The 14,278-nt window shown below is 40.1% G+C and overlaps 1 pseudogene; it reads right to left on the bottom strand.

Annotated features, from left to right (window-relative positions):
* Positions 1-2,227: 2,227 nt before the first annotated feature.
* On the bottom strand, positions 2,228-2,498 carry LOC102871585 (annotated as a pseudogene).
* Positions 2,499-14,278: the final 11,780 nt, after the last annotated feature.

Below are 14,278 nucleotides of genomic sequence, written 5' to 3'. Positions count from 1 at the left end.
ACTCCACCATGTAGCCATCGCTCTAGACTCCTGTCATGACAGAAATACCTAATCACATATCTCTTTTAAACAGTTTTCTCCCTTCTCTGTTTCAGAGCAGCATACATTATTGAACCCATCTTACTCAGTCTCTCCAACTCCGTCTCTGGCAGCAATGGTCTTGAACATGACAGAGATCCTGAGGATGGTACTGGATAGGACAAGGTTACAATCCGCTGTCTGTAGGGTCTCTATGAGTCATAGTCACTCAGTGGCACTTAACAGCAAGAACATTTACAATGACTTAGAAGTCAGGATGGGAATATGAAGATTTAGGGCTTCTTTTGAGGCAGAAGCATGAGCTATAGTAGATTAGATATTGCAGGTCCATCTTAACCTTCTAGTCTTGCTTTAGTTTTTATGATTATCAGATCAACTCTTATTAAGTGTGTTTTTAAACATCAATCCTATTGAGATCTAATTTGCTTAAAATAAACTGAATTTATATTAAGTGTGAAATGAAGTTTTGACAAAAGTATACAAACATTGCAATTAGGATCTGGATTATTTATATCATTCTAACATTCATTTTATTTTTCTCCTGAAGTTACCTTTCTGAATCTCTCACTCCAGATCCCAATCTATAAGATGAGCTGCAGATCAGGAAGTTCTTACTTTCTTCTTGTTAGTTATTGTATAAGTTATCTAGCACGATATATTCCAAGTGACTAGCTTTGACAAGCAGATATCTATTCTCTCATAGGTTAGGCTAGAAGGTCAAATTCAGTGTACTAGCTCTGTTGTTGTAGTTCGGTGCCATTGAGTTGAGCAATTCCATGGAAAACAAATCTGAACCCTGTCTTACTGTGTGCCATCCTCATCCATCATCTCTGTGCCACAGTCACTGTCAATTCATGTCAATTCATGTTGAGGATCTTCCTTTCTTTCACTCACCCTACATCTTTCCAAGCACACTGTCCCTTTCCAAGGAATAAACTCTCCTACCAACATGCTCAAAGTATGTGAGACAGTTTCACCATACTTGTTTCTAAGGAACTCACTGTACTTTCTCCACGACTTATCTGTTTGTTCTTTTGGCAACATGGGATGTTCAGTACTCATTACCAACACCTTTGTCTTCTTGTTTGCTCTATGAGGAAGGCCCTCCTATCATTTTAGAATCTATAGGACTGGCATTTCTTGGTGATCTACACATGTCTTGGCATCAATCTTCCCCTGGGTCTAAGAGATTCTCAGTGCAGGATCTTGGGTCCAAAGAAAATACTCTACTTCTGCATCTTCTTTCTTGGTGGTCGGATGTCTCTGCTTTTCAATTCACTTTTTCTTTTATTTTTGTAAGACAAAAGATAATGCAGGACACATCTGAAAAAACTCCCCCTACATTGGATGAGGGCCATAATATGAATAAAGGCATTGCATCCCATTCAAATCCCTTTATTAACTGCTTAGGTGATAACATGTTACATGGGAGATTATTACTCATTATATAGTTGTCAAACCACTGAGAATCATGGCCTAGTCATTGTGAGACAAGATTTAATCCAGGCCAGTGACCATGGAGTCAATCTGGTAATGTATGAACTTAAATGTATTCACCCATTGAAGGTATTTAAGAACTGAGGTAGGCGTCAAGATGAATTCTTTGGTCCATTGAAAAAAACTGATTTTTGTTTGTTTTAAAATTGGTTTGCATATAAAGTTCATATACATTGTGCTTTACACTGTGCTTTACACTATCCTTCATTCACGTGGTGTTTCATACAATCATTCCCATTCATTATGTTTTATAAAATTAATCATCTCTGAACTGTGTCCACCATTACACTGGGTTTTTTTTTCCCAGATCCCAGCCAAATCTTACCATTTACTTTACCTTCCCCGCAAATTGTCCAACCCTATGATTTTCTCCCCCCTCATCTTCACCCCTCTGCTCCCATGCTTTTCCCTCTTGGATCCCTACACACATTTTACTAATTATACTTCTATTTTTTTAAATGAAAAAAAACATTTTTATTTTGATCTTCAAACAACAAACTGTTTACTTTTATCCCAAAGTAATCATGATTAACTTACAAAAATTGGCATTTACCATTTATCTCAAAACATTTCCATGGAACAGGAAACTTGGCATTACAGAATTTCAAGAGTAAAAAGTTTGTTTAAAAAAATCCATTTTGTTGCCTTTATAAAACAAAATAGGAGCTAGCAATCAGTCAAGAAAATCCACTCATACTTCAGGTCCTTCTCCTCCAGGAACCAGCATTGTTATTTCCATTGAGCAGAATCTGATCTAATTTATTAATTCTTCTTCCTTCTGGTGTGATTTCAAACTCAGTGACATCTTCCGAGACCATATTGACAAAGTCATCAAAACCTAGAAGCGTGCCAAAGATTTCCTTATCACTCTTCATCACAATATGAATCCTTGATTCTATACATTTGTCCACAAGTTCTAGCGGTAGTAGTTGCGATGGGTTGGTGGTAGCGTTAGCCGCCATGGCTACGCCGGAAGTGGCTTGCCTATACTTCTATTTTTAACAATAATGACCTTATGCAGTGTTTATCCTAATGAGACTGACTTAGTTCACTCAGATAGTGCTCTCCATTCTCTCCCAAGTTATGTAGTAATTTCTGAACTCTTGTTTCTGAGTGCTGCATGGTATTTCATCACATGAATGAATGCACCACAAGTTCTCAATCTTTTTGCTTGTGGTTGGACATTAGAACTGTTTTCATGTCTTGTGATTGTCAATAGTGCCACTATAAACATTGGTGTACAAATCTCCATTTGAGCTCTCAGTTCTAATTTCCTCAGGGTATATTCCTAGCAGTGGAATATCTGTGTCGTATGGGATTTCTATGTTCAGCTTTTTTTAGGAAATGCCAAACTGCCTTTCAGTGTGGCTGTGCCATTTTATAGTTCCACCAACAGTGTATGAGGGTCCCTATCTCTCCACATCCTCTCCAACATTTATTGCTTGCTGTCCTGTTGAACTTTGCCATTGCTACTAGGGTGAGATGGTATATCATTGTGGTTTTGACTTGAATCTCTTATTACCAGTGATTTTCAGCATTTCTTCTCTGTGAAAATTCTTTCCTTGTCTTTTGATTATTTTGTAATAGGGCTATCAGTCTTTTTCTTGTGGAAGTCCTGAAGTATTCTATAAACTTTTGTTATGAGACTCTGTTTGAGATGGTATCCTGTATTTACTGTAATTTAAAAATTACTTCCTTTCATTTATTTCTTGCATTTTTCCTGGAGAAGGCTATAATGCTTAAGCTTCAAGATACCTTTAACAATAAATATATCATTTGGTGTTCAATTACAAAAACAGAGAACAATAGAGGAATTTAATATAGACAATATATTATAAAACTCTTGGAGGAGGAAGAAGAAATAATGGGAGTAGTTACTGTTTCTAAATGATATAGAAGCATCAAGGGGAAGGCCAGTACTTCCCAAGCTCCCATCTACAGTCCTTGAATTTGCCAATGATGGTGCTTTCTTGGTGAATGCATTAAAAACAAAAGGATATTCTTTTCTCTGCACTCACAAAAACCCTTATAGAACAGCTCTCAGAATACTTTTTGCAGCTTTTGCCCAAAATCTAGGACAGAATACAAATAAAAGCAGTAGCTGGCACGTGCAGGGAATGATATGGTGATAACAACCTCTCTTGAATGCAATGTAAAAGGAGTTATTAATAACAAAATTCAGAAATAAGCTATTGATTGAGAGAAATAAAAAATGGGAATCATAATTGATAAGTGTTTAATGCCAATAATATACAAAGAACTCCTACAGCTCAATAACCAAAAGATAAACTACTTAAGCAAGTAATGGACTATAGACTTGACTAGACATTTTGCCAAAAAAGTAATACAAATTACCCAAAGCACAGGAAAAGATGCTCAAATGTGTTAGTCATTAGAAAGATTTTGTGACTTAGTAATAAGGAGTTGAGCAGCCAGCTCAAAGGCACATGGTTCAAATCTGTCAACTGCTCCACAGAAAAGAGGTGCGCAATCTCCTTCTTTGTGATTTGCTACCTCTGAAAATCTGCTGGAGGGTCAGCTACAAGTCAGTTCTGACTCAATATTACAAAACATCAGAGAGATGCAAATCAAAACCACAATGAACTACCACTTCACTTCCACTAGAACGGTTGTGAAAGATAAAAGAAAAATCAACCAAGAATAAGACCCCTCAAATATAAGAAAAGAACAAGTAGGCAAGAACGTGGAGAAACTGTACCCTCATTTATTTTTAAAGGGAATGTAAAATGATACAGTCACTGTGGAAAACAATTTTGTGGTTTCTCAAAAGGTAACCAAAAAATTCCTATCTGGTCCAGAAATCCCAATAACAGGAATGTACCCCAAAGAATTGAAAGCAAGGATGAAAACAAAACCTGCATTGCAGTACTCACTGAAGCACCACTATTATTGTTAGGTGCATCGAGTCGAGTATGACTCATAGAGACCCTAACATCCCTCAAAAAGATGAATGGACAAACAAAATGTACTACAATAACAATGAACTGTTCGTCCATGGAAACGGGTGATCTAGGGGAAAGAGGTTGCAGTTGCAACTCAAAGGCAGTCAGGTTGAATCTACCAGCTGCTCTGCAGGCAAAAGATGGGCAATCTCTTCCCTTGAGAACTACAATCTCTGAGAACCCACTGACGGGTCAGCTCTGAGTTAGTTTTGACTCTATGGCAAGGAATGGAGTTGAGTTGATTAGTAAGCTATAAAGAGAAATGAAGTCTTGATACATGCTGTAACATATGTACATCTTGAAAACATGATGACACATGAAATAATTCAGTCACAAAATAACAAATACTGTATTATTACACTTACATAAAATAGGCAAAGGCAAGAGATCATAGCTTATGTACTAGAAGTAGAAGGGGAGGGACTGTTTTGCTTAGGAGGCTCTGAGTTTGTATTAATGTTTGTGAAATTAATCCAGAAAATGATGATAGTAGTTGGGAAATATGAAGATAAACTGTGTCAATGAGTTGTTGTTATGTGCCATCAAGTTGCTTGCGACTCATAGCGACCCTAAGTACCAGAGCCCTAAACGCCTTTCTATCCTGTGCCAACCTCACTGTCTCAAACACACCCATTCCCACCACTCCACTCACAGAATCGATCCATCTCATAGAGGGTCTTCCTCTCCTGCACCATCCCTCCACTGTCACAAACATGATGTCCCTCTCCAAGGACCAGTCCCTCCTTGCAACATGCCCAAAGTATGTCAGACGAAGCTTCAGAATCCTTGACTCCAAGGAGCATTCCAGCTTCACCTTCTCCAGGACAAACCTGTTTGTTCTCCTAGCAGTCCATGGTATATCCAACACTCTTCTCCAGCACCACAGCTCAAAAGCACCAATTCTCTGTCTATCCTCCCTATTCACTGCAATGAGTTGTACATATAAAAAAAATTCTTAAATTGTCATATAGTTTTTAGAATGCCATTGTCAAAAAGCATTTTTAAAAGAAGAACTCTATTTTTTCACTTTATCCAACTTATTCTATTCTCTTAGCTCAGGACTAATGGAAGTTATTGTATATGACTGATGGATAGTCATAGCGGGGGAAAAAAAATTCCCAAACTAAAACAGAAATCATTCAGCGAATATTTACCCACATATGGGCACATGCTTTAAAAGATATTTATGAGGTACCTACTATGTACAGTACAGTTTTTTTATGATCTAAGGAACAAGCTGGGAACAAACAAAGCATTGCTATGCTTATGAAATTTACAGTTTAGCAAAGGGAGGCAGATGACAAACTAAACAAATAAAATATATGTTATTCACTTATCCTACAGCTATGTTGAATGTGCTTAGCACTCACTGCTGTAAGGCACTGTGGATAGTGTAGTGAACAAGAAATGAAGATTTCCTCCATAGAATTTACAATCATATGGGATAAAAAGGGCATATGTATATTTCGGTAGAAGGCTATAAACGCTATAGAAAAAAATTTGGAGAGGGACAAAGGGCATGCGTTATAATTTTAAATAAGTTAATTAGAGAGGGTCTGACTGAGGTAATTTTTAAGCAAAGATTTAATGAAATAGAGCAAGTAACCATGTGGTGTCTGAGAAAACAGTTTTTACAAAACAACAGCTAACTCCCAGAAGCCGGAGCATACCTGGAGTGTCAGATGAACTATAAGGAGGCCAATATAGGAGAAGGTGAAGTGAATGGCACAATATTGGATAAAGCAAGGGAAGAAAGGATGCTGTTGTTAGGTGTAACTGTGTCAACTGTGACTCATGTTGTTGTTGTTGTTGTTGTTGTTGTTAAGTGCCCCCTGCAAATCAGGGACCCTATGAAGGAGAGTCCTTGATTTTTTTCCCCTGCTATGACTATCCATCATTCTTTCTCCAGGTTCATAGGGTTTCCAGAGGCAAGCGATTATGGAAGTGGATGCCACTCCTCCTTCCACGCTTGTTTTCCTCGGGGAGCTCCACCCCACTCTCTGTCCGCATTGGGTAGCCAACCATTAACGCATTTGACACATCAGTGTCACAGTGTTCAGCCTCACAGCAACCACAAGTGACCGCGGTACAGCAACTGGTACACCAGGGCTATACGACGTAGAGGAATGTCTGAACAAAAACAATGAAAGACAGGCCCGAGGGCCGCAGATTAAAAGTCACTCACCTTTGGCTTGGTAGCATCGCTTTCTGTCCACTGGCCAGCTGATATCTCTCTCTCTCTCTCTCTGTTGATATTATTGTTGTTAAGTGCTGTCGAGCTGTGACTCATAGGAGCCCTATTATCAACAGCTCTGAACCTTGACAAATCTTGTACCATAAGTTTGGGTAGTTCTTAGGTAATTAGAAAGTTTTGAGTCAAAGAATTATACAATCTGACAATCAATGTCTCCATTTTGCAAATGAAGAAATTGAGATCCAGAAAGTTCAACAAGTTACCTAAGATCACACAACCAGGAATTGGCAGAGCTATGATCAGTGCCCATTTTCTATGACCAAAAGATGGCATAAATTCATCAAAAGTGTAGTTGCACTGTGGGTCTAAGTTGTAGAAAATGTTACAACAGTATTTCCAGTAGTACTTTCAGGAGGTCAATACAATTAAATGACTCTACAGTATGCAAAACTGGGAGATTCATAACCCTGAGTGTGTTAGAGGAGGAAAAAAATAGTCTAGGAGTGGGCTGGAAGAAATTAAAGGAAATCAGCCCCAGTGGACCATGCCAGGAGGAAGAAGTTTGTTTGGGAACTGATGTTACTTGTCCTCACAGGCCCGACACAGCCCGTAGGGCTCTGATCTAGAAGTGGTTGCTGTGCTCATATTTTGATGACCTTCACCTACACAGAATACAAGAGTCCTGTGTTGTTGTTTGGTACTGTTGAGTCAGAACCAACCCAAAGCTGATCTTCCAGTGGGTTTTCAGAGGCAGTCATCCACACGGGATGAGATTGCCCATCCTCCTCCCATGGAGCAGCTGGTGGACTCGAACTGTATGCCTTTGGGATTGGAGCGCATCTTCTTGCCACTAGGCAACCAGTGCTCTCAGAGTCCTTTGTGCATATGCTTTATTCCATAAAGGAAGTCCCCTGAGGAACTCTTGTCAGAAACCCTAGTGGAGTCTTGGTGAAGTTAAGGAGTGAGAAGGGAGGCAAGGAGTCAGGCAAAGGAGGCGCGTCCCAATAATCCTGAGGTTATTGACCACAGGCTTTAGTGGGTTTTGCTGTGGACCAGATTCTTGTTTAGAGTCAGTTCCTACCTGGTTGTGTAACCTCAGCAAGTTTCTCCCCTTTCTTCTAAGACTTGGTTACCATAAAGGGATGTGAGCTCTCCTTGTTGTTCTACAATGTATTCTCCCTGTTATCCCTGACTGACTCTAGGATGCTGATGCAGGTTTATATCTGAGAATTGAGCTTAGTTTATGTGATATCAGGGAGGGACCACTGTGCCGCTTCTGGCCTCAGACATACACTTGAGATATGTTACTCAAGGCCTAGGTGACTTCCTTCTTGTTGGAGTGTGACTTCTCATTTCCTTCTACTTCTTTTCTACAGAAATTAAAGGACCTGAATTTTGCCCTTATAACACCCTTATTTCCTAACTGTGGAATGAACAGCTTTTGGAGTGAAATATTACCCAGGTCCTGCCCTCAGAGAGTAACTGGTCTGCTTGGGTACTCCTCCACTCTGATCTCTTATTTAAGGCTAAGAGTACCTCAGAAATCTTGTTCTGATCCATACACTAAAAGGTACAGATTCATGTAAGTAATGAATGTCAGAGATGTGTAAGTACTACTGCAATATTGATGGTAGAAGTAATCTAGGGTACAGTTCTCAGCTCTGTAGAAGGTAAACTCTGAGATGAGCTAACCAAAGAAATAAAAGGCCTTTCAAGACCAGTGAATCTTCCCTTAGAAGAACAGACCATTAAGTTGGTTAGTACAAATATTCATCTGCTCCAAGGAAGGGGTCATTCTCTAGAATCTCTTTAGCTTCTTCCAACTTAAAGATGTCAGGATTCCCAATCTGTGATTATTTTATTCTGTGAAGTTGTGATTGTCTCCATTTTTAACTCTGTGGGTTTACTGCTATTGCATGAGTCTCCATACCTTTTATTCTATGAGCCTGTGTCCAAAGGGATGCATGAGAGGGAAGTGTGGAGGAATTTTGAGGATAGCCCTGTGACTCACCCAGGCCCTTGCATAAATCATCTGACTTATCCAGCCTTTGTCTTCCCAGCCAATAAAATGGGTGGACACAACACACCCACCTGTTTTTGTGGCATATGGACACAATGTCTCTTGGCAGAGATGTTAGTGATAACTGTGGATGTCAAACCCATTCGTGAGAGCCTTACCCCACAGAGCAGGAAGTGAGCCAACTAGAACTCACAGATGACGTAAAGTACGCAGACAGACATGACTGCAGCAGGATGGACACTTGTCACACAGTGGCTGGAGGCCTGTGGGGGCTGCACTGCTAATGCAAAATGCTTAAGTTTATTCATTTGTTCCTTATTTCCTCAAATACCCTTCTGTTCCTGATGATAAAGACAGACAAGACACAAAGAACATGTCCGCAGTTACAAACTCATGTAAGTTACAGATAGCATGTGGGGATAGATTAGGCATCTGCAAATTTATACTGTCATAGCCAGAAGGGTTTCATCGAATCTGTTTATTTAGGATGGGAGATGAAATGGCCGACAGATGGCGATACAGAACAGAATCACGTGGCAGGGGATTAGTCACAACAAGGCCACGCTCAGGTCTCCCATGTATTCTGAACATCACTTGTTTTTAGACATATCCTAGAAAGACATCCCCTTCCCTGTAAAATGAGATTTATCCATCCTGCATGTATAATATAGATATATATGATTAGTCATTATATATACAACAACAACCCAGAATAAGAGGTACACTGCAAAAAAAACACTTGGCGGGGGCGGGGGGGTCAGGGGGGGAGGTGATTGTGCTACAATGAATGAATATTTTAAAGAACAAAAAATATGAACTAGGGGAGGGGGAAGGGAGGGAGATGAAGTAAAAATGTGCAAAAATGAATGAATGAAAATCTAACTTTTCTGTAAACTTTTCTTAAAATCACAATTACAATTAAAAATTTTATTTAAAAAAGAGAGATAGATGCAAGATAACTTCCTGATTGTTTAGAAACTTAAAATATGATTCCTAAAACAGCATGGATTTTAATTCTAGAAGCATTTTGCTATGGAGAACAAACCATAGATTTTGTGTCTCTTGTTCCCTAGGTTTAAATTCTGCCACCCCAATTTCTAACTATGTGAGACAGGGCAGGTTATGATTTTTTTTTCTTAAGTCATTTCTCCCATCACCATCAGCTGTTGTTAAGTAAATTTCAACGCATGAAGACTTTAAGCGTGCCAGCGTAGAACTGTTCACTAAAAGGTTTTCAATGGCTCGTTTTTTGGAAGTGTATCCCCAGATCTTCCTTCCAGGGCATTTATGAATAGATTTGAACCTCGAGCCTTCTGGTTTGTAGCAGATTATGTTCCCTTTCTAGATTTCGTGCATTTTCAAGAACTTGTCTTCTGGAACATTTACACCACCCAGGGATTCTTAAAACCAAAACAGTGGAATTTATTGTTACTGAGTCAATTCTGATTCCTAGTAGTTCCAAAAAGAAGTAAGCAAATAAAAACTCAAACCATTTACCATCAAGTTGGTTCTACTCATTATGACTCCCCAAATGAGCACAAAATTTGATGAAATAACACATATAAAGTGTCTCGTCCCAATAAAAGATTGTTAATCGCCCTCCCCTCCATAAAATATCAGGCCTTGCACTTTCTCAAAAAGTTGCAAATAGAAACACCATTTGACCCAACAATTCCACTACTGGGAATATACCCCAAAGAAACAATAACAGGCACGCAAGCAGATATATGCACACCCATATTTCTCTCATCTTTGTTTACAATAGCAAGGAGTTGGAAACAACCTAAGTGCCCATCAACAAACAAATGGCTAGAGAAGCTCTGGTATATTCACACAATGGAATACTACACTGCATTGAAAAACAAGGAAGTCATGAAATATTAAGCAAAATGGGTGATCCTGGAGAACATTATGCTAAGTGAAATATCTCAGTCACAAAAGGACAAATATTGCATAGTGTCACTGTTGTAAAATGGAACTGACATAAGGTTTGGGGAAGACTGAGAAAGATGGGAAAAATATACTGCATTGAAACAGATGAAGGAAAGAACGGTTTAAAAGGGATATATGATTAGGTATTATTGTCATGACAGGAGTCAGAACGAAGGCTTCATAGTGGAGTGGACTTGGGGGAGGGATTGTATAACAGTGAAAAAATTTTTAATTTACTTTTAAAAGAGAAAAGGAAACTGGGGGGGAGGTTGGGCAGGGAGAAAAGTGCAACAATGAATGAATGGAAATCCAAAGTCTTTGTGAACTTTCATTAAAATTAATAGAAATGAAAAAAAAAATTCAGGCCTTGGTAGGCCTGGGACCACACTGCAGTCATCCTAATGAGTGTCACCAGTTGGGAAGAAGTTGTGATGTCTATCACAGGCAGGAAAGATAGAAACAGGACAAATTTAAAGTCTGTGAATAACATCCGTTTGTGCTTCTTTCACATTGTTCAGGAACATATTACAAAGACTGGTTTGTGATGGGAAGAGATGCTATTAGTGAATGGAGAGACTGTGAACTAGTAGGGGTTTTAATTCTTTATGCTGAGGGAATTTAGGGAGCTTTAAGATTTATGAGTCTTGAGTTTTCTTAGGAGAACTGATGGCCTAGTCTATAGGAATTTGCTCTGTTAACCTAAAGGCAAGTGCCTCTCTGTTATTTCAAAGCTACCAATGGCTCTGTGGGATAGGAAACCTCCTATCATGTGATTTACAGCCTTGAAAACCTGCTGGAGGGTCAGCTGTGAGTCACTTCTAACTCCACAGCAAGGAGTTTGAATTTCATAGATTGTTTAGAACAAATGAAAATATGATAATTTAAATGTCATATTCTACTGCGATTGTGACTATCAAGTGTTCATTTGGTTAGCATTTCCCTTGTGCTAGATACTTGGGAATCTATGACTAGTTAAATAGGGTCCAGGAAGTAAAGGATAAGGAGGGAAGGGATCTCGTAGGCCATGAGAAGGAGAAGGAGAAACAGTCTAGACAAAGAGTTTGGTGTCTAAGCTCATCAAGTATTCACCCAGTTTTCCAAATGAATTTAGAGTACCTCACTGGCTCCACAGTCAACACTCTTGGCACCAGTAGCCAGGAAATTAAAAGGCGCATTGCCATGGGAAAGTCGGCTGTTAGGGACCTCTCCAAAGTACTGAAGAGCAATGGTATCTCTGGAGACTAAGGTGCGTCTGATACAGGCCATGGTCTTCACAATCACCTGTTATGCATCAGAGAGTTGGACAATGACCAAGGAGGATAGAAGGAGAATTGATGCCTTTGAGCTGTGGTGCTGGAGAAGAGTACTGAGAATACCATGGACTGCTAGGAAAACAAACAGATTTGTCCTGGAAAGGGTTAAACTGGGTGGCTCCTTGGAGGCAAGGATTCTGAGGCTCCGTCTAACATACTTTGGACATGTTGTGAGGAGAGACAGGTCCTTGGAGAAGGACATCATGCTTGGGAGGGTGGAGGGACAGCGCAGGAAGGGAAGGCCCTCTATGAGGTGGATTGATTCAGTGACTGGGGTTATTGGGATGGGAGTGTCAGAGACAGTGCGATTGGCACAAGACATAGTAGAGTTTAAAGCTGTTGTACATAGGGTCACTATGAGTCTCAAGCAACTCAATGGCACATAACAACAACAGAACAACACTGGTCTGAGGAACAAACCATTTTGGGGAATCTTGCTGCCATTTTGAACCAGAAAGCACTAGACAGACTCTTTGGGCCCAGCAATCCAGACCAGAAGATATCACGGGTACCCTAAGAAAGAATATTCCATTTAGACTGGAAATAATAAGTGTAGCTTTTGTTGTCACGGGAAAAGTTGAGAATATGACCACTTCTTGGACCAGTTTTTGAAGACCCAAGTGGCCTAGAAACAGTTTCCTTCAGGGCAGATCCCACAGGCATCAATCATAACTTCTAGGAAAAGAAGACTGACTAGTTTCATGAAGAAGGTAATAGGAATCATTTATCTCTTGTTTATAAAAACTCCGTATCAAGCATAGACATGCCCTACCTGTGACTGAAGGGCTAGGCATACTAAGGAGGAATCTTGCCAATGCAATGCCAGTCTTCGCCCTCATGATCACTTATGCTTCATTTAGATGCCATTAAATTGCCTCACGGTGCCCTATAAAAGGTCTCCCCTTTTGCCAGTTCCTCAGTTCCCTGGCTTCTCCTACTCTTGTTCCTGTCACCAGAGAAGGTAAGTCCCATGTCAGTGATGGTGATGTGACCAAAAAAGAACCATAGTGGAGTTGGAGTAGGAGATTGAGGGAAGAAGGCTGTCCTAGGACAAGACCCGGAGCACCTTGGCTGACATTTACTGAGAGAGGCTGATGGGGGTGGTTAGTTGGAAGCATAGATCTGAACCATAAAATGAGAGAAAGAAATTCACCGAACTCTAAGCCATTGTGTGAAGGACTTTCTGAGTACTGAGTGCCCTGCTCTCTGAGTACAGGTGTTCACGCCCCTCTTGGGTCCATGTGCCAAAGAGGTGAAATGATGATCCAACCGATACAAAGAGCAAATACGAGAAGTATTCAAATTTGGGTTTGTCCTTTGCTCCTTGTTGGGATCTGCTCGAGACCCCTGTTGGCTCAGGATTCTATTGACGTATATTTGCCTTCACCTTTCTGGCTAGGCAGGAGGAAGGAGGAAAGCTACCCTTGAGAGAGTCAATGTTAAGGAGGAATCAGCTGTAGACTAACATTTCCGCAAAGATAATTCAAAATACTGATTGTGTAATGTCTAAGAAGAAAGAACACTCAGAGAATTGAGCAAAAAACTCAGATTTCACTCTTGGAAACTTTTTTTCCATTGTGGAAGCTGAAGTCTAAAGTGAGATTCCTGCCCCCTCCCACCCCCCCCTTGCCTCCGAAGTCATGAAGCCTGGTGAAGGCATAAAGTCAAGTGTAGAATCCCTGGCTCCAAGTACATCGTAGCTGGCAAAAGCACAGTCTCTGAGTAGTTAGGGCCTTCTTAAAGGTGCACCTGATCCAGGCCATGTCCTTTGCAATTACGTATCTCCATCAGAGAGTAGGACAATGACTAAAGGTGATAGGAGAAAAATCGAAGCTTTTGAGCTGTGGTGTTGGAGAAGAGTTTTGAATATTCAATGAACTGCTAAGAGGACAGGTCCGTCCTAGAGAGGGTGAAATTAGGCTGCTTCTTGGAGGCAAGGAATTTGAAGCTTAATCTGACATATTTGGGGCATGTTTCTGGGAGAGACCAATACTAGGAGAAGGACATCACGCTTGTGAGGGCAGAGGGACAGTACAAGAGAGGATGACCCTGGATGAGATGGATTGTGACTAGGGTAATGGGGGTAGTAGGTGTGTCAGAGACAATACAATTGGCTCAGGATAGGGCAGGGTTCAGAGCTGTTGTACATAGGTTAACTATGAGTCACAGGCGACTGGACAGCACATAACAACAACAACAACACTGAATTATAAATTCCACTTAGTTCAAAGAGGATAATCTAGATTTCCCTGGAAACTTTCCTCATTTCACAGTTATGATGAAACCTTTCTCTTCAGATTTTACAGAACCAAGAAGAAAT

Source organism: Elephantulus edwardii, unplaced genomic scaffold (assembly GCF_000299155.1).
Source record: "Elephantulus edwardii isolate Elephantulus edwardi_28Jun2011 unplaced genomic scaffold, EleEdw1.0 scaffold00273, whole genome shotgun sequence".
Lineage (NCBI taxonomy): Eukaryota > Metazoa > Chordata > Mammalia > Macroscelidea > Macroscelididae > Elephantulus > Elephantulus edwardii.
The sequence above is the reverse complement of the archived record's forward strand: the minus strand, read 5'-3'. Positions and strand labels throughout refer to the sequence as shown.